General features: G+C 40.2%; 1 long non-coding RNA gene across 1 annotated transcript; it reads left to right on the forward strand.

Moving 5' to 3' along the window:
- Positions 1-10,078: 10,078 nt before the first annotated feature.
- On the forward strand, positions 10,079-23,418 carry LOC142523645 (uncharacterized). Its single transcript, XR_012814798.1, has 5 exons — positions 10,079-10,477; positions 10,611-10,659; positions 21,080-22,166; positions 22,764-22,849; positions 23,139-23,418. It is a non-coding gene; the product is annotated as an uncharacterized LOC142523645 (long non-coding RNA).
- The last annotated feature ends 639 nt before the right edge of the window (positions 23,419-24,057 follow it).

Below are 24,057 nucleotides of genomic sequence, written 5' to 3' on the forward strand. Positions count from 1 at the left end.
TTTGATATTGATATTGTTGATTTTCACGGTGACACACCTTGCCTCGTTTGTCCAGTAGCAAAACAAAGACTACTACCGTTTGTTCATCTTAATAATAAGTCTTCCAATGCTTTTGATCTTATACATTGTGATATATGGGGGTCCTATCATGTTCCCACAGTCAATAAACAAAGATATTTTCTCACTTTAGTAGATGACTGCACAAGATTCACATGGATTTTTCTCATGCAACACAAATCTGAAGCATCGAGTATAGTCTCCAGGTTCTGCAACATGATTAAAACACAATTCAATAGAAGGATTAAGGCATTCAGAGCGGACAATGCTAAAGAACTTTCCTTCACAGAATTTGTCAGAATAGGGGAATATTACATCAGCTTTCATATGTTGAAATGCCACAACAAAACTCCGTTGTAGAGAGAAAGCATCAACATCTACTTAATGTTGCTCGTTCGCTATTTTTTCAGTCTCATGTGCCCATTGGTCTGTGGAGTGAATGCATAATGACAAAAACTTACTTAGTGAATCGTGTTCCTTCCCATCCACTCAAAATAAGTCGCCATATGAACTATTGCATCAGAAACCAGTCGACTATACACACCTACGGTATTTGGGTGCCTTGCATTTGCTTCTACATTAGCAGCTCATCGTGACAAATTTATGCCAAGGGCACGCTTATGTGTATTCTTAGGATACCCACCGGGTATGAAAGGCTACAAGTTGATGGACATGAGAAGTAAGGAAATATTCATCTCACGAGATGTAAACTTCCATGAGTCAATAATTCCGTTCTCCTATACACCTTCTACAGAAGAGATCATTGATCCATTTCCTTCAACTGTTCTTCTAAACCAGCTCCTGTTGACACACAAGATCCTTGGGACAACCATGTCCCACCTCATATGCACTTTGATCTGAGATCAAATGATCTCAGCAATGCACAAGATGAATCATTGACTCAACCTTCTGAAAACAATGTCCTACCAAATATGCAACGTGAAACTATGGCCAGAGATGCACATGATGATTCTGCAGTCACGTCTTCTGCTTCATTGCCTTTTGTTGCCACTCGCAACTCCACAAGGACATCTAAACAACCTTCCTATCTCAGAGATTATCATTATCATATGCTGAAATACAACTCTCCACCTTCATCAGCAAGTTCATACCCTCTCACTCAATCCATATCTTATGATTCACTCTCCCGATCCTATAAGAACCTTGTGCTCAATATTTCATCTCATTTTGAGCCTCAATTCTATCATCAAGCTGTCAAGCTTACTCTTGGCGGGCAGCAATGAGGGAGGAACTTGATGCAATGCACGCTAATAACACATGATCTGTGGTTACACTCCCTCCAGGAAAGCAACCAATTGATTGTTGTTGGGTGTACAAAATCAAATACAAATCTGATGGTTCAGTTGATAGGCATAAGCTGTCAAAGTCTTTCTTGCCTTGGCAGCTAGTCAAAATTGGATCCTTGCTCAACTAGATGTCAATAACGCATTCTTAAATGGTGATCTATCTGAAGAAGTTTACATGGATCTTCCCCTTGGCTAGCATCCTCATGACTAGCAACACACAGAAGCACCAAGACTTGTCTGTCAACTTCACAAATCCATATATGGCCTCAGACAAGCATCTAGGCAGTGGTACACAAAGTTTTCTCAAGCCTTAATGGATTCGGGCTTTAAGCAATCTCAGTCGGACCACACCATGTTCACCAGAGGATCGGGCAGCTCATTCTTAGCTCTGCTCGTATATGTTGATGATATCATCATCACAGGACCTTCTCTTACTCTCATTCAAGAAATAAAGTCTGATATTCAAAGCAAGTTCAATCTTAAGGATTTATATGATCTTAAGTACTTCATCGGGCTTGAAATAGCTAGATCGTCAAAGGGAATTTACTTGTCTCAATGTCATTATACACTACAATTACTTGAAGATTCCGGTTTACTGTCATGTAAGCCAGCAACAGTGCCCATGACACCACATTCATGCCTCACCTCTATGGATGGAGATCCGCTTACATATATCACACAATATAGATGCATCGTCGGACGTCTTTTTTATCTGACTTTGTCCAAACTGGACATAATGTTTGCAGTCCACAAACTTAGCCAATTTGTTTCCAATCCACGGACTACTCATCTACATGCAGTACAACAAGTTCTACTGGTATCTCAAAACTAATCCTGGTCAAGGGATTTTCTTTCCTGCAACGTCTCCCATACAATTAAGAGCATTTTCAGATGCTGATTGGGCTAATTGCACCGACACCAGAAAATTGACCACGGGTTTTTGTGCATTCCTTGGAGATGCACTAATCTCATGGAAATCCAAAAAGCAAATAACAATTTCCAAATCATCCACTAAAACCGAGTACAGGGCCCTGGCAACTACAACTAGTGAAGTGATATGGCTCACACAATTACTCTGGGATCTACATATCAATCTTTCCACACCAGCCACCATATTTTGTGACAATCTCTCAGCAATTCACCTTGCCAACAATCCTATATTCCACGAACATACCAAGCACATCGAGACCGATTTCCACTTAATTCGAGAAAGAATCAAGGACGGGTCTATCAAGCTTTTACCCATTAGTTCTCATCTTCCTGGCTTTCTTTGTTTTGCCAAAACTCCATTCTATCTGGTTGCAGGGCACACAAAATAACTAATATTAATGTCACTCCCTCTCTTTGTAGGCGTGTATTTTCTCTTCCAGTTGCTTTTACTTAACTTCAAAAACTTCCCTTGTATAAAAAATCAAAGCTAAAAAATGAATGTACTATTAATTATTTATTAAGTGGGAGTAGTCTCTGATTTCCACTTTCTATGGCTGCAGACAATTTGTTTGACTGGATTGTCATAACTTCACCTGAAGCGGGTTGTAAAATCCAAGAATTTTAAGTTTTATCATTTAAGTTTTATCACGATAGTATATTTTGGATACCAGGATTTATCTCATTTGAGGATGTGAGATTTGTAAGATTTTACCAAGATTGAGTGAATAATAATATCGTGTATATTATTATTTGAAATTTCGCAGATAAATGCCTAAGATTTGAGTTGATATGGAGATACCGGGATAAAAATCAGGCAAAGGATAATAAAATCCCTAGAATTCGAAATTTACGGTGTATATATTTGAGAATTTCGAAAATTGGGAGATAAAAGATTTAGAGTTCGAATTTATATCACGGATAGATCACGATTCTCGATAAAGATTTGATTCAGATTCAAACGCGATATCACTCGATCACGATAGCAGCCAACCCCTATAAATAGGAGGGCCCTGTAGACTCGAAAATCACACCACATATCACACCAAATTTTCGAAAAATTTGTGCTCTAGTCTCCTTAGGAATTTTCGAGCGCAGCGAAGCCCTGCCGCCGTCCAACCAGTGAAGTAGGAATTTCGAATGAACCCTAGCCTTTTTACGTTTTTCATCAAGTAATTTAAGGTAAGTGGGCTTGTTTTAACTTATTGAATTTCGATGCATATATTTTCGGTTTTATAAAAATTCGGGCGAGTATAATTCTTCTTCTACACCCTTCTGGTTACGATATTTTGCATGAATAAATGTTTTGACACTGTGAGAATTCAACTTGATATGGGTGGGAATCCCAACCATACGTACCCTTACGCGGTGGGGGAGATAACCGCTATACGGCCTCGTCCCCTTAGAGGAGTAAAAATTAGGGACTGATATCAGTAAACCATTGAAAGTAGATGAATCTCAGTGTCGGGTTAATGATGCGCACGTGATAAGAATTATGTTTGCATGGTATCTATATTTCGAAATTGCATGTTGTTTTGTTGTACTCGAACGGCCCCCACTTGCTGAGTATTTCCCAAAATACTCACCCCTTACAACCTTCCCAGATAAATCCGAAGAGCAGATTGAAGAAGAAGAATCGGAACAATTTTGGGGCTGGTGAATTGTTTTAATCTCGAGAGTTGCTAGTAAAGAGGTTTCTGAATTTTGGTACTCAAGTTTTATGTAAAAACGTTTCCGCATTTATTTCATTAGTTATTTCAGTTGTAAAGACTTTGGTTTTTGAGATTATGATTAATAAACTGGTATTTCGGTTTATACTATGCTACGAGGCTGGTTGTTTCAATTGTGTGATTGTTAAACGACGCCGGTGTCAAATCCCGAGTTTCGGGGCGTGACATTTTAGTGGTATCAGAGCCTCAGGTTCATAATCCGAGTGGGAAAAATTGAGTTTCAAAAAAAAAAAATCAAATTTCGAAAAAAAAAAAATCGGCCAAACAGCACCTACAGCGCGACGCCGCGTTTTTCGCCGATTCCGGCCGCTTCCGGTAGTGTTTCTTTGATCGGAGACCAGATCTATAATCGTCTCGATGAGACGAACAAAAGCCCTCAAACAATTTCATATTTCGCGTTCGGATGAAACGGGAATTTCAGATCTACGAATTTGGCGTATGAATCCTAACCCGAAAATTATTTTGTCCAATTACCCTACCAATCCTACTCCGATTTTCAATTCCTTATAGCCAACCAATCTATGATCCATGGGTAACTTTTACCAACAATCAATTTTGAGTTCGGATCACCCAATCGGAAACGCCCAATTTCATTGAGTTAACCGAGTTGCGCGAGTTCCCCGCCAAATTAGGTAGTTTTCCTACCGATTCCTGCCGTGCCACCACCGGTTCTGTGATCCTGACCCCTTCGCCGTCATAAGCATTTGCTCTGACCATACTCCGACGAGTCAACCCGGCCAAGTCAGCGAGTCAACCCGCCAGCATACGTCCTTCGATTTTTTTTGTAGGAAACTCCGAATTCGATTCTGTCAACTGTTCTGAAACCCTCTCGACGAATTCTTTCAATCCATATGTTTATCTCTAGACTTTCCATTTTTGGAAAATATCTCGAAAAATCTCGTTAAACGCGTTTCTTGTAGTGCTTATCGGATTTTTATGGAATTTTATTAAGGAAACAATTAATATTGACCTATATTGTTGGGATTGTACTTATCTGAGATAAGTTGACTTAAGCTTCTGATTTAAGGTGAAATATTTGATTTGGGGACAATAAATTATTTATGGGAAGAAAAAAAAAACTAGTATGTGAAAATCTGAGATAATAGTTATAATAAGTTTTGGATATTCCAATATGGAAGTTGATTTTGGGCAATAGTTAAATGTGTAAACATTAATTTAGGTTCTTAAAGAATGTTAAGCGTTAACTTTAAATATGTATAATTTTGGGTTACCTTGTCTAAAAGGAAGTTGGGAAACAATATCTTAAGATTTAAGTAATTTATATTATTTTGGGATAACTCATAGATTACGATCTTATATGAATAAAATAAGTTATGAGATTATTGCTGGATATTGAGGAAAGTAAGGTTTAGTGCAAGTAATATTTAACAAAAGCATTAATTGATGATTAATGTCATTTATACAAGGTTGAATAAGATTTTATTTTCTGACGACTGAGTTATAATTTTTGGGATTTAAATCAATAGGGTATAGATTGATATTGAATTAAGTTCCAAGATTTTATATGGGTTTTTAGTTTTGAGATAGTAATCGTGATAATTTCAAGATAGAATAAAATCATCATCTATTCGTATATATTCAGTGCCGACTTGATTCAAAGCACTTTGGTAAGATTTCGACATCATCATATGTATGGATTGGTTATCTAAGAGCAGTGCAACAGCAGATTGCCGGAGTAAAAAAAAAAAAAAAAATCAAACTCCGAAACGCGAAGCAAGAAGAAATAAGGTATCATGGCAATGCCAAGAGACAGAAATACATTCTTTCTGCTTCCCAGACTTGGAAAGCCATTAAATCAGGCAAAAAAAAAAAGTTTACCTAGCAATGGTGAACGAAGTGCAGGAAAAAAATTGAGCTCAAGCTGGAAGATATCCTAATAATGCGAGAATTTCCGAACGTTTTTCTAGAAGAACTCCCAGGGATAGTCCCGAACCGCGAAGTTGAGTTCGAAATTAATCTGGTCCCTGGTGCAGCACCAATTTCGAAAGCACCTTACCGAATGACGCCAACTGAACTCCAAGAGCCAAAGGAACAACTCCAAGAATTGCCAGACAAGAAGCAATTTCAACTGGGTACGTCTCCATAAGGAACTCCAGTACTGATTGTGAATAAGGAAGACAGAAGTATGAGATTGTGTATAGATTATAGAGAACTCAATAAGATCACAATCGAGAATAAATATCTTCTTCCAATGATACACGATTCTTTTCGATCAACTTAAAGAAGTTACAACATTTTCCAAGCTTGACCTGAGAAGATGCTACTACCAATGGAAGGTCAGGGCTGAAGATATTCTCAAAACAGCTTTTCGGACAAGATATGGGCATTATGAGTTTATAGTGATGCCTTTTGGACTGACCAACGCGCCTACAGCCTTCATGGACCTAATGAACAGAGTTTTCAAGCCATTCCTGGATCAGTTCATAGTAGTATCTATTGACGACATCCTCGTCTATTCTTCCAACGAACATGATCACGAAGAGCATCTCCGCATTGCACTTCAGACCTTGAGAGAGAAGGAACTCTACGCTAAGTTTAAGAAATGTGAGTTCTGGTTAAAGAGTGTATCCTTTTTAGGACACGTAATCTCTGAAGCAGGAGTATCAGTGGATCCCAAGAAAGTCGAGGCAATTACAGAGTGGCCAAAACCTAAGAACGCCACAGACATCAGGAGCTTTCTTGGACTGGCAGGTTATTACAAAAAGTTTGTCGAAGGTTTTTCCTCAATCGCCATACCACTGACTAAACTCATTCAGAAGAATTCCAAGTTCGTCTGGGACGAAGGTTGCGAGAAAAGTTTTCAGACGTTAAAAGAAAAGCTCGCATCCACGCCAGTACTAATCTTACCCACTGAAGATAAGGAATTCACCATCTACAGCGACGCATCTAAGGAAGGTTTGGGATGCGTACTCATGCAAGAGGGAAGAGTAATAGCCTACGCATCAAGGCAGTTGAAACCGCACGAGCAGAACTACCCTACGCATGATTTGGAGCTAGCAGCAGTTGTATTTGCCTTAAAAATTTGGAGGCACTATCTCTATGGCGCCAAGTGCGAAATTTTCACAGATCACCAGAGCCTCAAATACCTGTTCACCCAAAAGGAACTTAACATGAGGCAAAGACGGTGGATCGAACTCCTGAAGGATTACGACCTGACAATCAGTTACCACCCGGGTAAAGCGAACAAGGTGGCCGATGCTCTGAGTCGGAAAAATGAGAGCAAAATTACTCTGGCTTCACTCTCCGCGAGACCATGTCTGCAAGAGACCGTCAAGTTAAACCAGGATCGAGACCCTGAGCTAAAGAAACTTAGGGGACAAGTCGAAAGCTGGAAGTCTCAAGATCTACAAACTGATGACAAAGGAGTCCTGTGGATGAAAGGGCGACTGTGTGTACCAGAATGCGACAACCTTCGCCAAGAAATACTGTCAGAAGCACACAAATTCAAGTTTTCAGTCCATCCAGGGAGTACGAAGATGTACAGAGATCTTAAAAGCAATTTTTGGTGGAATGGAATGAAAAGAGACGTGGCAGAATTTGTCTCTAAATGCCAAGTGTGTCAACAGTTCAAAGCAGAGCACCAACAACCTGAAGGATTATTGCAACTGTTGGAGATACCTGAGTGGAAGTGGGAACACATCTCCATGGACTTTGTGGTGGGGTTACCAAAGTCGAGGCAAGGTCAAGACGGAATATGGGTAATTGTAGATAGACTTACAAAATCTGCACACTTCCTACCCGTCCGTATGAACTATAATCTGGACAAGTTGGCTACACTGTATATGGATAATATTGTACGAATTCATGGAGTACCAGTGAGCATCCTGTCTGACAGAGACCCAAGATTCGTCTCACGTTTTTGGAAGAGCTTTCAGGGGGCCATGGGAACTAAAGTGACTCTTAGTACGGCCTATCACCCACAAACCGATGGCCAAACCGAGAGAACAATTCAAACCCTGGAAGACATGCTGCGAGCCTGCGCTCTAGAATTCAGTAGCAATTGGAGCAATCATCTACCATTGATCGAGTTTGCTTATAATAACAGCTATCACAGCAGTATTGGGATGGCTCCATACGAAGCCCTGTATGGGAGAAAATGCCGATCACCCTTATATTGGGATGAAGTGGGAGAAAAAGCAATAGTAGGACCCGAACTCGTACAGATAACAATAGGCAAGGTTACAGTAGTCCGAGAGAAACTCAAGGCAGCTCAAGATCGACAAAAGAGTTGGGCAGATCTGAAAAGAAGGCCAGTGGAATTCAATATCGGCGAGAAGGCCTACGTAAAAGTCTCGCCTATGAATGGAGTGGTCCGATTCAGTAAAGCCGGGAAGCTGAACCCTCGCTATGTGGGACCCTTTGAGATTTTGGAAAAAGTGGGCATATTAGCATACAGATTGGCGCTGCCACCAAACATGCCTAGAATTCACAACGTTTTCCACGTGTCCCAACTACAGAAATACATCTCAGACCCAAGCCACATGTTGGAAGCAGAACCGCTCATGATCGAAAGTAACTTGGGAGAAGAGCTGAAGTACGAAGAAGTTCCCATCAGAATTGTGGACACCAAGGACCAAGTACTGAGGCGACGTATCATTCTCTACGTCAAGGTACAATGGTCTAACCACACGGAAAGAGAAGCCACGTAGGAGCTAGAAGAAAGGATGAGGGACCAATACCCGTACCTCTTCGGAGACCAAGCCAACCCAAGTTTCGAGGACGAAACTTCCCATAAGGAGGGAGGGATGTAAAATCCAAGAATTTTAAGTTTTATCATTTAAGTTTTATCACGATAGTATATTTTGGATACCAGGATTTATCTCATTTGAGGATGTGAGATTTGTAAGATTTTACCAAGATTGAGTGAATAATAATATCGTGTATATTATTATTTGAAATTTCACAGATAAATGCCTAAGATTTGAGTTGATATGGAGATACCGGGATAAAAATCAGGCAAAGGATAATAAAATCCCTAGAATTCGAAATTTACAGTGTATATATTTGAGAATTTCGAAAATTGAGAGATAAAAGATTTAGAGTTCGAATTTATATCACGGATAGATCACGATTCTCGATAAAGATTTGATTCAGATTCAAACGCGATATCACTCGATCACGATAGCAGCCAACCCCTATAAATAGGAGGGCCCTGTAGACTCGAAAATCACACCACATATCACACCAAATTTTCGAAAAATTTGTGCTCTAGTCTCCTTAGGAATTTTCGAGCGCAGCGAAGCCCTGCCGCCGTCCAACCAGTGAAGTAGGAATTTCGAAGAACCCTAGCCTTTTTACGTTTTTCATCAAGAATTTAAGGTAAGTGGGCTTGTTTTAACTTATTGAATTTCGATGCATATATTTTCGGTTTTATAAAAATTCGGGCGAGTACAATTCTTCTTCTACACCCTTCTGGTTACGATATTTTGCATGAATAAATGTTTTGACACTGTGAGAATTCAACTTGATATGGGTGGGAATCCCAACCATACGTACCCTTACGCGGTGGGGGAGATAACCGCTATACGGCCTCGTCCCCTTAGAGGAGTAAAAATTAGGGACTGATATCAGTAAACCATTGAAAGTAGATGAATCTCAGTGTCGGGTTAATGATGCGCACGTGATAAGAATTATGTTTGCATGGTATCTATATTTCGAAATTGCATGTTGTTTTGTTGTACTCGAACGGCCCCCACTTGCTGAGTATTTCCCAAAATACTCACCCCTTACAACCTTCCCAGATAAATCCTGAAGAGCAGATTGAAGAAGAAGAATCGGAACAATTTTGGGGCTGGTGAATTGTTTTAATCTCGAGAGTTGCTAGTAAAGAGGTTTCTGAATTTTGGTACTCAAGTTTTATGTAAAAACGTTTCCGCATTTATTTCATTAGTTATTTCAGTTGTAAAGACTTTGGTTTTTGAGATTATGATTAATAAACTGATATTTCGGTTTATACTATGCTACGAGGCTGGTTGTTTCAATTGTGTGATTGTTAAACGACGCCGGTGTCAAACCCCGAGTTTCGGGGCGTGACACGGGTGAGGTTTTCCTTGATGCTTGGAAGTAAGATTCTGGTGTTTCTAGAGCGATTTGTCCTAAATATCATTTGGTTTGATGACGAAAATTAGTCACTTAAAGCCTGATGCTGTTTTGTCACTTTATAATGTCAAGTAGCTTTCGAGTGATGCAATATTAATGTCTTGTTTTGTGACTTAAAACTAATCACATCTTCATAGTTAAAATTAGGCAGTTACTACTCTTTATTTTGGTGCCGTGTTGGTTGTATTACTCGCTAATTCTAGTTATGTGTTTACAGAGCTGCTCGAGCTCCAAAAATCAGGGTTGGAGTTGTAAGAGCTGGTACAGCAAGTGTTTTTGAGAAAATATTGCCTTCTGCACCGCAAAGTCTTGATGTTGTTTTTGTTCCATCAAAAGGTTTTTACTTGATTCCTTAATTATGATAGAGAAAAACATTTTATGCTAGTTGACTTGTGAATGAATCTAGTTTGGGACATTAATCCAAACTAGTCACCGCTTGAAAAAGAGTCATTTATGTTATGATATTCAGCGACTGGCAAAGTTTTGGCGTCTGAAATTCCGAATAATGATAATACAAGGTGTGAGAACCGAAATTTTTCCACCATATAATTTAAACATTTGTAAAGAAATGTTAGGATTTTATTACTATATTTTTGAGTACATGTATGTGGATGAGATATATGGGAATACTTTGGTAATACAATATTAAGTCATATAAGTATGCAAATCATGCATATTTTCGAATTGGGGAACTATATTGCAAGAATCGAGGGTAATATATTAGACTTAGGAGACTTAGGCATAGATATTGCATATTTTCGAAATTATGCAAGGAAATCTCCAAGGTTTGGTAAAGGCCATGCATGGCTAAAGGAATCAAAGCATAGATGTGGTAATTTTCGAAAATCCCATAGATTTGGTGCATAAATATTGTGATGCCTAAGTATATAATCACATGCAAGAGCAAGCTACAAGAAAATTGGAAGTAAATCCCCTCACTTGGCCACCTTATTTTCGAGATTTGGCAAGGAAATTAGAGTCAAATATTGTGAGATTTATGCCAATCTTGAGCATGATTCTAGTGCCAAAATTAACTCCCTCTCCCTCACCTATAAATACCACATCAAAGGCTGGCATTCCTACACTAATTTCGAAAAACTCTCTTGCTGAAGATTTCGAAAATTCAGCAACCTCTCCATAGCCGAAACTCTGCCAAAATATTGTCCCAAAGATAGCCTAAAAGTCGAAGCCGAGGCGCTGTCCGAGCAAGAGCAAGGAGCGATCCAATTCTCGAAGCCAAACACCTACGTTTCTAGCATAAATACATACTGTAAGTGGGCTGTTCTTAAATTTCAAAATTTCGGTTGATGCATATGTGATTTTTTTTCGGTTTTGGATAAAAATTTCAGTCGAGTACAATTCTCTTCTACTCATTTTCTTGTGTTGTTGTCATTCGATGTTAAGCACTGTGAAGAGTCAACTCTATATGGGTGGGAATCCCAACCATGACGTACCCTTACGCGGTGGGGGATATAACCGCTATACGGCCTCGCCCCCTTAGAGGAGTAAAAATTAGGGACTGACGTCAGTAAACCATAGAAAGTTAGATAAATCACAGTGGCTCGTAAATGTTATGCATGTTTATGAAGTACGAATGAAAGTCATGTGTTTCGAAATTTATGCATGTTGTTTTTATTGTGCTCGATATTCCCCCGCTTGCTGAGTATTCCCAAATACTCACCCCCTTACAACCCTCCCCAGATAAGCCCGAAGAACAGATTGAGGAGGAAGAATCCGAGCAGTTTTGGGGATGGTGAATGCACAAGGAATTCGATCATGTTTAAGTTATTATTATTAGACTTACGTTTCCGCATTTATTTCTGTCGTTTAGTGATTTTGGTTGTAAAAGACAATGTTTCCTTTGGGTTGAAATTATGATATATGTTAGGATCGATTAGGGGGGTAATCGTTGAGCTAAAATAGCTCGGTTCTTGAAATATTGAACACCGATGAATTAAATCGAGTTTGGTGTTCAAACCAAGCGGAAAATACTCGAAATAATCCTTCGTAGAAACCGAATAAATATTTTGTAAACCATTTAAAATATATGCAAGTTGAATGAGTAAAAAATATTCAGTTGAAGCATTTTGTCAAACACTTGGTATACAATATTTTGATATTTGAAGAACACATAAAATGCTTCAACAATGCATCTTTAAAAACAGTGAAAATGATAAGAAAATGCAATAAACAAATAGACACGAATTTGTTTATACTTGTTCGGAGATTTCAAACACTCCTACGTCACCCCTTCTTCCCCTTGGGAAGGATCCACTAGAAGACTTTGATTTATACAACTACTTATACAAACCCATTCCGGAAGGGCAGCACCCAACTAGAACTTCTAGCACTCAAGATTGTAGGCAGCACCTCACAATCAGCATATTGTTTAATGTCTCATATGCAAAGACTACATACACAAGTTTATTGTCTTTGTGCAAGACTCACTCAATTAATCTTTGAAGTTCAACTCTCTTGTATATGTGTGAGTGATTGTGTGTGAGGAATTTATCATTTACAGTGTATATCCCAAATGTATTCTCACACAAGGGCTTGTGCTCTCAACTAGCTGATATCTTCATGCTAACTGTCCATGCTTTGAATCCACTTCAAAAGCTGTTGTTTGATCTTCAATATGTTGTATTTATAGGCTCCAACACTGATATATACGTTAGACATAGAATATGACCGTTGGAAAGTTTCTGTACTGTTTCTGGAATTGCAACGGTCAAATTCGTCTTGCTGGACATTTTCTCGACTGGTCAACTCTGGTCAACTGGTCAACTCAACTGGTCAATCAGTTCAACTAGTTCAGTTGGTCTGGTTCAGTTCAACTGGTTCAGTTGGACTGGTTCAACTTGTCTTCAGCTGGTCTGGTTCAGTTTCAGCTGGTTCAGTTCAGCTGGTCTGGTTCAACTGGTCTTCAGCTGATCTGGTTCAGTTTCAGTTGGTCAGCAGCTGGTTCAGTTCAGTTGGTTGGTCAGCTGGTCAGCAGTTGGTTCAGTTTCAGCTGGTGTGCTGAAATCAGCCTAGCTGATTTCAGTTTGTGCAGAACCAGTAACTTTATCGTCATTTATCAGCATCTTAAGCTTTGATTCAGACTTTGACTTCTGAAGATGATTTGTAGATCATCGTCTTATCTTTCCAACACATACTGAATTGCTTCATTTCGATAACCGAGCTGAGAGATATGACCAAAATACCGCAGCTGCTCAAACTCAACTGATTGCTCTTTTCGTGTGATCAGTTTGGTAATTGAGCGATCAGTTAGACCATGATAACATCCGATTTTTCCCAACTGACGTGAGATACGATTTGTTCCAAATTGAGTTTTCTAATCAGTCCAGTTTGCGGATTGTCATTTGGATAATTCAGTTGAGAGATATCATCAAAATACCGAAGCTCGCCAGAAATTCAGTTTGTGCAAAATTCAGTTTCAGCTTGCTTCTTGTGTTTGCAACTTCACACTTGAGTAAATATGTTAGAAACACAATAACAAGTTTTGTTAACATCAAAATCAAGATTGCGAACTTGAAAAGTTCCAAAAATATATAAACTGGGTGGGTTTATACTGTGCTACGAAAGACTTGTTGTTTCGATTGTGTGATTGTTAAACAACGCCGGTGTCAAATCCCGAGTTTCGGGGCGTGACATTTAAGTGGTATCAGAGCCGTCAGGTTCATAATCCGATGGAAAAATCGATTTTCAAAAAAAAAAAAATCGTCTGTGGAATTTTTGCTCGAGGCCAACGCTATTCCCTCCGAAATGGCCCAACGATCGATAGTCACCACCCTAAAGTCGTGAGGTAGCGGCTGAAATCGCGAAATTCCTCTGTTTAGACATCCGAAACGTCGTTTTTGCCGTTTTAGGAAATATTCGTAGACCCTATAACTTCTCGTAGGAAATTCGGAATTCGATTCCGTCGATTGTTCTGGAATCCTCTCGATATATGCTTCGAACCCATATGTCTAATACCAAACTTTCCATTTTTGGAAAAAAAAATATATTTATTTAAATTTCGAAAAATTCATATATATTGTATATTGTCCTTTGTTATATACTGTCTATTTCGGATTCTGAGCATTTCCCTTTTTGGTTTCAGGAAATGGCTCCATCTACCCCCATGCGACCCCGCACCCGTGCCCAAGATGCCATTCGTCTGAAGGAGCTTGCTCTTCACTATCAGTCCCGTCAGATTCGGCGACTTAGAGCCAGATTGAGTGAGAGGAGGAGTGAGGTCGAAACCTTAGCCGCGGAGAAAGAGGAGATTCAGGTCCTCCTTAACCAGTCGATCTATCAGGGCGAGCTAGTTAGGGGTGATAACATGGATCTAAGAGATGTCATGGAGCAGTGCAAGTATCAGCATGGGAAGCTACGAGAGGATGCGGAACGCTATCACAAGGAGCTGGAGGAAGAGAAACAGCAGAATCCCAAGGGTAAGAAGAGGCTGGAGAATTCGTGTGAGGCCATGAACAGCCTCGTATATGTGAGCCAACGTCTGACCCAACAGGTGGAAGCTCTTAAGGACCAACTCAAGCAAAAGAAACAGTATCATCTGCAGTATCAGCAGCATTGGAACAACGAGATGGAAGTGGCTGAGGCGGAAATTCAGGGACTTAAAGCACATGTGACACAACTCACAGAAGAGAATGCCCAGCTCACCCATATGGTGGAGATACTTCAAGAGGTAGAGCCAGAGGAGGAGCCAGAAGAAGAGGAGGAGCCGATAGAGATCTACGAGCCTATAGCTGCCATATGGGATGGAGAGATAGATTATTAGAGTTTCTTAGTTACCTTTTCCTATTACTAGGTGTTTATCTTTTAATTGTCGCTATTTTATTAATTACGATTTGTTACTTTCAGTACTATTTGTTGCATTCAGTTGTTCGTCTACATTCGAAAAAAAATTAATAAAGTTATGTTTATTTATTTATCTCTGTTGTTCCAGCATAACTTAATTATTCAATCCTGTCATTATGCACATCAAATTCTTAGAAGCGTTTAACTTGTAGGAAATGGTCGGTAGACCACCAAGACAAAACCGCAACCCCCGTTGTGCTAACAACAACGAAGAGGGCAACGTACCTCCACCCCAGTTCAGTCTTAATCAAGCAGACTTGATGGCCATAGCCACGATCGTGGCAACAACACTGCAAGGGTTAGTGAACCCGAACGCCAACCAACCACCACCACAGCACGGAGTAAAGTTCCATTATGAATCCCTCCGCAAGAACAGGTGTCCAACCTTCAGTGGAGCTGCTGACCCTGAAGTTAGCCAGAGTTGGCTAAAGAACATGGAGACCCAGTTGAGACTGTTGGAAGTCCCGGATGCAATAAAAGTGGACGTGATAGTGCCTTTCCTGGAAGATCGAGCAGGCAAGTGTTGGGAAGCAATCTCGCCAGCCATGAAAACTGCAGGACCAATCACGTGGCAACGTTTTAGAGAAGCTTTCCTGAAACAGTATTATCCAGCCGAGGTCAGACTGCAGAAACTGAGCGAGTTTGAAAACTTCAGTCAAGCTCCAGATATGTCAATTGTGGAATACACCTCTCAGTTCAATGCCCTTGGATCTTATGCTCCAGCAATTATGGCGGATGAAGTTCTGAAATTGCATCGTTTTAAGAAGGGGTTGAATAGCATGATCCAATCAGCTCTAGCAGTCTACCAACCTGCCAACTTTTCATACCTGATGGGTGCGGCTATCCGAGCCGAAGCTGATATTGTCGAAGAGAAGGGGAAAACAGGAACAAGCGACCCCCTGTCAGCCAGCCTTCTCAGGGCAAACCAGTGTTCAAGATGCCCAATCAGTCAGGTGGACCTCCCTCAGGGCAATTCCCCGCCAATAACCATCAAGGACTCAAGCCATGCCCAACTTGTGGCTTCAAGCACTCCGGGGAATGCCGAAGGGCCAGCGGTGTATGCTTTGGATGTGGAAAATCGGGGCACAGAATTGCAGAGTGTCCTACCGCCGCCAACCGACCAGCAGGGCCGAACAGAGGAACTGGGCCAAATGCGGGAGCAGGCCCTAGTAAATCAAAGGAGAACAAACCCAATGCCAGGGTCTTTGCCATGACTCAGGAGGAGGCAGACGACGCCAATGAAGTCGTGTCAGGTACCATACTTATTTAGCAAGTGCCTGCTTATACATTATTTGACTGTGGTGCTACCCATTCCTTTATGTCTAAGAGATTTGCTAAGAAGTTAAGCTCTAAGCCCGAAAAATTAAATGAGCCCTTTGTATAGCCACACCTACAAGTAGGGCCATTGAAACTCACGAAATTCACAGAGAGTGTAAAATCAGTATTAGTGGTCAGACTTTTAGTGCCGACTTGATACAGTTGATCATGGTCGAGTTCGACATCATCTTAGGGATGGATTGGTTAGCCAGAAACAATGCGATGGTAGATTGTAAGGGAAAGAGAGTCAAACTCCGAACCCCAGATCAGGAAGAAGTCGTGTATCATGGCAAGTCCAAGGAACGAAAGTCACTGCTTTCCGCAACTCAAGCTTGGAGAGCCATGAAATCCGGAGAAGACATCTACATGGCAATGGTCAATGAAGTAAAAGGAGAAGTTGAGCTGAAACTTGAGGACATTCCGACAGTGAAAGAGTTCCACGATGTTTTTCCAGAAGAACTCTCGGGGACTGTCCCGGACCGCGAAGTGGAGTTCGAGATCAATCTGGTTCCTGGTGCTGCTCCAATCTCTAAAGCACCCTACAGAATGGCACCAGCCGAACTCAAGGAGCTAAAGGAACAACTCCAAGAATTGCTAGATCAAGGCAAATTCGACCGAGTGTGTCCCCCTGGGGAGCTCCAGTACTCTTCGTAAAGAAGAAAGACGGTAGTATGAGATTGTGCATCGACTACAGAGAATTGAACAAGATCACAATCAAGAACAGATACCCTTTACCTCGGATAGGACGATTTGTTTGATCAGCTTAAGAGAGCCGCCGTCTTTTCTAAACTGGATCTGAGGACAGGTTATCACCAGTTGAAGGTCAGGGCTGAAGATATCCCCAAGACAGCCTTTCGAACCAGGTATGAGCATTATGAATTCACAGTGATGCCTTTTGGTCTGACCAACACACCGGCATCATTCATGGATCTGATGAACAGAGTATTCAAGCCGTTCTTGGATCAGTTCATAGTGGTATTCATCGACGATATCCTCGTCTATTCTCTTGATGAGATGAGCCATGAAGAGCACCTTCACCTTGCTCTCCAGACCTTAAGAGAGAATAAACTCTATGCTTAGTTCAGCAAGTGTGAATTCTGGCTAAGGAGTGTGTCATTTCTGGGACACATAATCTCGATAGAAGGAGTGTCAGTGGATCCAAGGAAGGTAGAGGCGATTACTGAGTGGCCAAGACCGAAGAGCGCTACCGATATCAGAAGCTTTATTGGATTGGCATGTTACTACTGGAAGTTTGTCGAAGGGTTCTCCTCGATAGTCCGTGCCACTGACGAAGCTCACATAGAAGAATTCTAAATTCATCTGGAATGACGGTTGTGAGAAGAGTTTCCAGACATTGAAAGAGAAACTCGCATCTACGCCAGTGTTAATCCTACCCGCAGAAAATAAAGATTTCACTATCTACAGTGACGCATCTAAGGATGGTTTAGGATGCGTACTCATGCAAGAGGGAAGAGTGATCGCCTACGCATCAAGGCAGTTGAAATCGCACGAGCAGAACTACCCTACTCATGATTTGGAACTGGCAGCGGTTGTCTTCGCCTTAAAGATTTGGAGGCACTACCTCTATGGCGCTAAATGTGAAATCTTCACAGACCATCAGAGCCCCAAGTACTTATTCACCCAAAAAGAACTGAATATGAGGCAACGACGATGGATAGAACTTTTGAAGGACTATGACTTGACCATAAGTTATCATACGGGTAAAGCAAACAAAGTGGCTGATGCGCTAAGTCGGAAGGGCCCAAGCAAGATGACTCTAGCTTCCCTCTCGGCCCAGCCATGTCTGCAGGAGACCGTCAAGTTAAACCAAGATCGAGACCCGGTACTGACCAAACTTAAGGAGCAAGTCAGAGAAGGGAAGTCTCAGGAGCATCAGATTGATGACAAGGGAATCTTATGGATGAAAGGGAGACTGTGTGTGCCCGACAGTGATAACCTTCGACAAGAGATAATGGCAGAGGCGCACAAGTCAAGATTCAGTCCACCCGGGCAGTACGAAAATGTACAGGGATCTCAAGAATAATTTCTGGTGGAATGGCATGAAAAGAGACATAGCTGAATTCGTCTCCAGATGTCAGGTATGTCAGCAGGTCAAACCAGAACACCAGCGACCTGAAAGATTACTGCAACCTCTGGAAATCCCCGAGTGGAAGTGGGAGCATATTTCCATGGACTTTGTGGTAGGATTGACAAAGTCTAGGCAGAGCCATGACGGTATATGGGTGATAGTAGACAGACTCACGAAGACTGCACACTTCCTACCCGTCCGCATGAATTACAATCTTGATAAGTTGGCTTCGCTGTACATGGACAACATTGTGAGACTGCATGGAGTGCCAGTGAGCATCCTATCTGATAGAGACCCGAGGTTCGTCTCGCGCTTTTGGAAGAGCTTTCAGGAGGCCATGGGAACGAAAGTGAGCCTAAGTACGGCCTATCATCCTCAAACCGATGGGCAAACGGAGAGAACCATCCAAACCTTAGAAGATATGCTGCGAGCATGCGCTCTTGAATTCAGTAACAATTGGAGCACTCATCTACCCTTAATTGAGTTTGCTTACAACAACAGCTATCACAGCAGCATTGGAATGGCTCCATACGAAGCTCTTTATGGGAGGAAATGTCGGTCACCACTTTACTGGGATGAAGTGGGAGAGAAAGCCTTAGTGGGACCCGAGCTAGTACAAATGACTGTGGACAAGGTTAAAATCGTCCGAGAAAAGCTCAAGGCAGCTCAAGACCGACAGAAGAGCTGGGCATATCTTAAAAGAAGGCATGTAGAGTTAAATGTGGGCGAGAAGGCTTATGTGAAAGTCTCGCCTATGAGAGGAGTTGTCCGATTCAATAAGGTCGGGAAGCTGAACCCTCGATATGTTGGACCCTTTGAAATATTGGAAAAAGTGGGCACACTAGCATGCAGGCTGGCACTGCCACTAAACATGTCAAGAATCCACAACGTGTTCCACGTGTCCCAACTAAGGAGGTACATTCCAGACCCAAGTAACGTTTTAGAAGTAGAACCACTCTTGACCGAAGGAAACTTGGGAGAAGGACTGAAATACGAAGAAGTTCCTATCAGAATCGTGGACACCAAGGAACAAGTCCTCAGGCGGCGCATCATTCCCTACGTCAAAGTGCAGTGGTCCAACCACACCGATCGAGAAGCGACTTGGGAAGTTGAAGAAAAGATACGAATGGAATATCCCTACTTATTTCCAGACCAAGCCAACTCAAGTTTCGAGGACGAAACTTCTTATAAGGAGGGAGGGATGTGAGAACCGAAATTTTTCCACCATATAATTTAAACATTTGTAAAGAAATGTTAGGATTTTATTACTATATTTTTGGGTACATGTATATGGATGAGATATATGGGAATACTTTGGTAATACAATATTAAGTCATATAAGTATGCAAATCATGCATATTTTCGAATTGGGGAATTATATTGCAAGATTGGAAGGTAATATATTAGACTTAGGAGACTTAGGCATAGATATTGCATATTTTCGAAATTATGCAAGGAAATCTCCAAGGTTTGGTAAAGACCATGCATGGCTAAAGGAATCAAAGCATAGATGTGGTAATTTTCGAAAATCCCATAGATTTGGTGCATAAATATTGTGGTGCCTAAGTATATAATCACATGCAAGAGTAAGCTACAAGAAAATTGGAAGTAAATCCCCTCACTTGGCCACCTTATTTTCGAGATTTGGCAAGGAAATTAGAGTCAAATATTGTGAGATTTATGCCAATCTTGAGCATGATTCTAGTGCCAAAATTAACTCCCTCTCCCTCACCTATAAATACCACATCAAAGGCTGGCATTCCTACACTAATTTCGAAAAACTCTCTTGCTGAAGATTTCGAAAATTCAGCAACCTCTCCATAGCCGAAACTCTGCCCAAATATTGTCCCAAAGTTAGCCTAAAAGTCGAAGCCGAGGCGCTGTCCGAACAAGAGCAATGAGCGATCCAATTCTCGAAGCCAAACACCTACGTTTCTAGCATAAATACATACTGTAAGTGGGCTGTTCTTAAATTTCAAAATTTCGGTTGATGCATATGTGATTTTTTTTCGGTTTTGTATAAAATTTTCAGTCGAGTACAATTCTCTTCTACTCATTTTCTTGTGTTGTTGCCATTCGATGTTAAGCACTGTGAAGAGTCAACTCTATATGGGTGGGAATCCCAACCATGACGTACCCTTACGCGGTGGGGGATATAACCGCTATACGGCCTCGCCCCCTTAGAGGAGTAAAAATTAGGGACTGACGTCAGTAAACCATAGAAAGTTAGATAAATCACAGTGGCTCGTAAATGTTATGCATGTTTATGAAGTACGTATGAAAATCATGTGTTTCAAAATTTATGCATGTTGTTTTTATTGTGCTCGATATTCCCCCGCTTGCTGAGTATTCTCAAATACTCACCCCCCTTACAACCCTCCCCAGATAAGCCCGAAGAACAGATTGAGGAGGAAGAATCCGAGCAGTTTTGGGAATGGTGAATGCTCAAGGAATTCGATCATGTTTAAGTAATTATTATTTAGACTTACGTTTCCGCATTTATTTCTGTCGTTTAGTGATTTTGGTTGTAAAAGACAATGTTTCCTTTGGGTTGAAATTATGATATATAAACTGGGTCGGTTTATACTGTGCTACGAAAGGCTTGTTGTTTCGATTGTGTGATTGTTAAACAACGCCGGTGTCAAATCCCGAGTTTCGGGGCGTGACACAAGGTGCACCGTCTTATATCCTGCTTCAACAAAAAGGTGGCAATGAAATTGGTCAGTACTCTAATATCTGGTTTTTTATTTGTGCTATTCCTTCTTTCTCATCACTAATTTGTTAAAGCATTATATCCGAAACATCTTTCCTGTTAAAGGGAATAACAACAACAATGCTGAATTCAAATGGTGTAAGTTGAACTTATCTATTTCTATGTTCTAGAAAACTACAATAATTTATTGTATTGCTACTATGTAGCTTTACCACTTGTGATGGCCTAGAAAAACTTCTTGGTTGCCGCTTAGATCTGTATGATTTTTTTTTTTCATATTTGATTTTTCCTTTACTATAATGCAGAAAGCAATCAGTCAACTGAGTTCTCTGACTTATTACAAATAAAGAACCATGTGAATGTAATGATTAGATCATCAGGATGTAAATATTGAATTAATTATGTGTGAAGTCAAATTGCATAGAAGGAATACAGCTGAATGAAAATTCCTGTTTGATTGCTTATTTCTGAATTTAGAGTATCCAACCAATTTAGCTGTTTTTTCTATCTCTTAAAGTGTTTAACCAATATAATGATACGAAGTGCTATATCAGCGTTGAAGTTAAGTTGAATTTCATTTTCCAGGCCGTAGTTCATTTAAGAAGTCAAGAGATTATGAAAAATCTTTGAGCGACTTGAAAAATCTTTTGTTGAAAAGTTTGGTTATGCTAATGTACCTTAGTTTTGAAAATATATTTTTCATTTATATGTGCAAAGATGCCTATAATATGTTGGATGGTACTTATACTGGAACTCTTACATTCAGATGAATAAGAAAAGATGGTAAATGAGTAATTTCGGGGCTAAAATATAAGATTATGCAAATACAAACAATAAATTGCTGTTTAATCATGACGCTCAATGCTGCATGTGAAATCAGTATTTGTTTCCTTTTTCTTGTTTAAATCCCTCCAGATCTGTTTTTTTTATATAATACCATTGAAATGAACTAACATTTGTTTAGTTTCGTGTTTTGTTTTTCTATTTCAGAGGAGGGCCTTGCAAAGCGTGGATTAGAGGTTACTAGACTGAATACATACACTACCGTATGACGCCTGCTTTGATATCGTCCGCTTACTTTTCAGTTGCATAATTTTCCTACCTAAATTATACTCTGCTTCTCCCCTCCTTGTTGAAGATTGATAATGACACTGTATATGGAGTTTCTGTTCATTATTTCGGTTGCTGCTGGATTGACATTTGTGAATAAGATTTTTCCCCCCTTTCTCCACATTTGGGAATGAGGACTAAACTTGTTGGCTCATCCTTCAACGGTTTTTGTCTCCTTTCACACCATCTATGCAATGGTTGAACGACAAACTGGTGTATTTTGAATCTCATTGGCGCCGTTCATTTAATATGCGGATGTGTGAAGTTTTGTTTTCTTTATACCTTGTGAAATGCTTTTGAAGTGCATAAGCCCACATGTCCATTAGAATTCCTTCACTGATATTTTGGTTGTGACATAATTTAAGAAGGGTAGTTTATTAATTTTGAGAACTTAACAAGGTCGTGGAAAGGCGGGTACTATTGGGGAGAGACGTTCGTCAGGACAAGGGCAACTACTGATATATATATTTGAAAATTGAAGTATCGAAGTTGGATATCGTGACAGGATACTAATTGGGGGGGTTCTTTTTCAGGACCCTGTCAAATATGTGGACCCTATGGCTTTGGAGCAGGCACTTTTCCTTCCTGTAGTTGCAGTAGCATCGCCTTCTGCTGTGCGGTAAACCTCCTCCACTAATTATTGTTGTGCCTTTTTAGTTTTCCTTGTTGCTTAGCAAGTTAAAAATTTTGGATCAAGCTCTTCGAGGTGCTGTACCATTTAGAAACATGTTCGATGATCTGTACCACTGTTCATAGAGATTACTTTTCTCACCCTGAATCTAACGGTATATCTGGTTTTTGCCTGTTGAAAATACCTCTGATTGAGGATCGTTTGATCTTTGACTATTACCCTTCTTTGTGGTTCATTCTTTTCATTTACAACGTATGTGATTTTTGTTCTTCAACAGTGCTTGGCTTAGTGTATTGCTAGAATCACCACGGTGGGATAATGTTGTTGCTTGTATCGGGGAGACTACTGCAGTAGCTGATAACAAATTGGGGTTTAGGAATGTGTACTTACCAGCAAATCCTGGTCTTGAAGGGAAACCTCCAATCTGTTGGATTGTTTTGGGAAAATCATGTGCCTTAACTCATTCTATTGCACATAAGTCTTTATAGTTCACATGTTGCTTCAACGCATGGATTTTTTTTCTCAGTTGGGTTAGCTGCATTTTAGAAGCTTTAAAAGTTCACAGCCGAGTGCAGTAAGTCTGTGAATTGAATTTCGCCTGGTTGTTGAAGCTTTAATCACTCCCGCAATAAAAGGTTTAAAATATACCCTATCTACAGAGAGTGTTGAGTGTTTAGAAGGCATCAATATTAGGAAAAACAGAGAAATTAAAAATTTTCAGTGGCCGGAGATAATGCTCGGTTTACTTCCACATATTGTTGATCATGTTCATACCTACGTAGAAACATGATTTTTGAGAAAAATTCTGACATTTGGTATAATAGCCGTGATACATCTGCCTTGAAAATATTTGTTTTTATTTTTTGAAAAATCGGATATCATGAAGTTTTAGAAAATTTTGCTTCTGGGAATTTGCGTAAGAAAAATGAAATTTGAAGTCGGAAGTAATAATATTAAGAAACATACCTGAGAATTTTGTTCTCGGTTGCATCTTGAAGTTCTTCCTTGAAGTCTTGAAAATTAAATAAAGTTTCTGAATTTAAAAATGAAATCAGAAAATTTGTAGAACAAGAAAACATTCAGAGGATGATGTCAAGCTCGACGTAATTAAATAAAGTTTCTGAATTTGTACACATTAAAATAATTTTAAGTTCGACGTAATTTTTAATAAATGTTTAGAAATTATTTTTGCATGT

The sequence above is a fragment of the Primulina tabacum genome, chromosome 14, assembly GCF_025594145.1.
Source record: "Primulina tabacum isolate GXHZ01 chromosome 14, ASM2559414v2, whole genome shotgun sequence".
Lineage (NCBI taxonomy): Eukaryota > Viridiplantae > Streptophyta > Magnoliopsida > Lamiales > Gesneriaceae > Primulina > Primulina tabacum.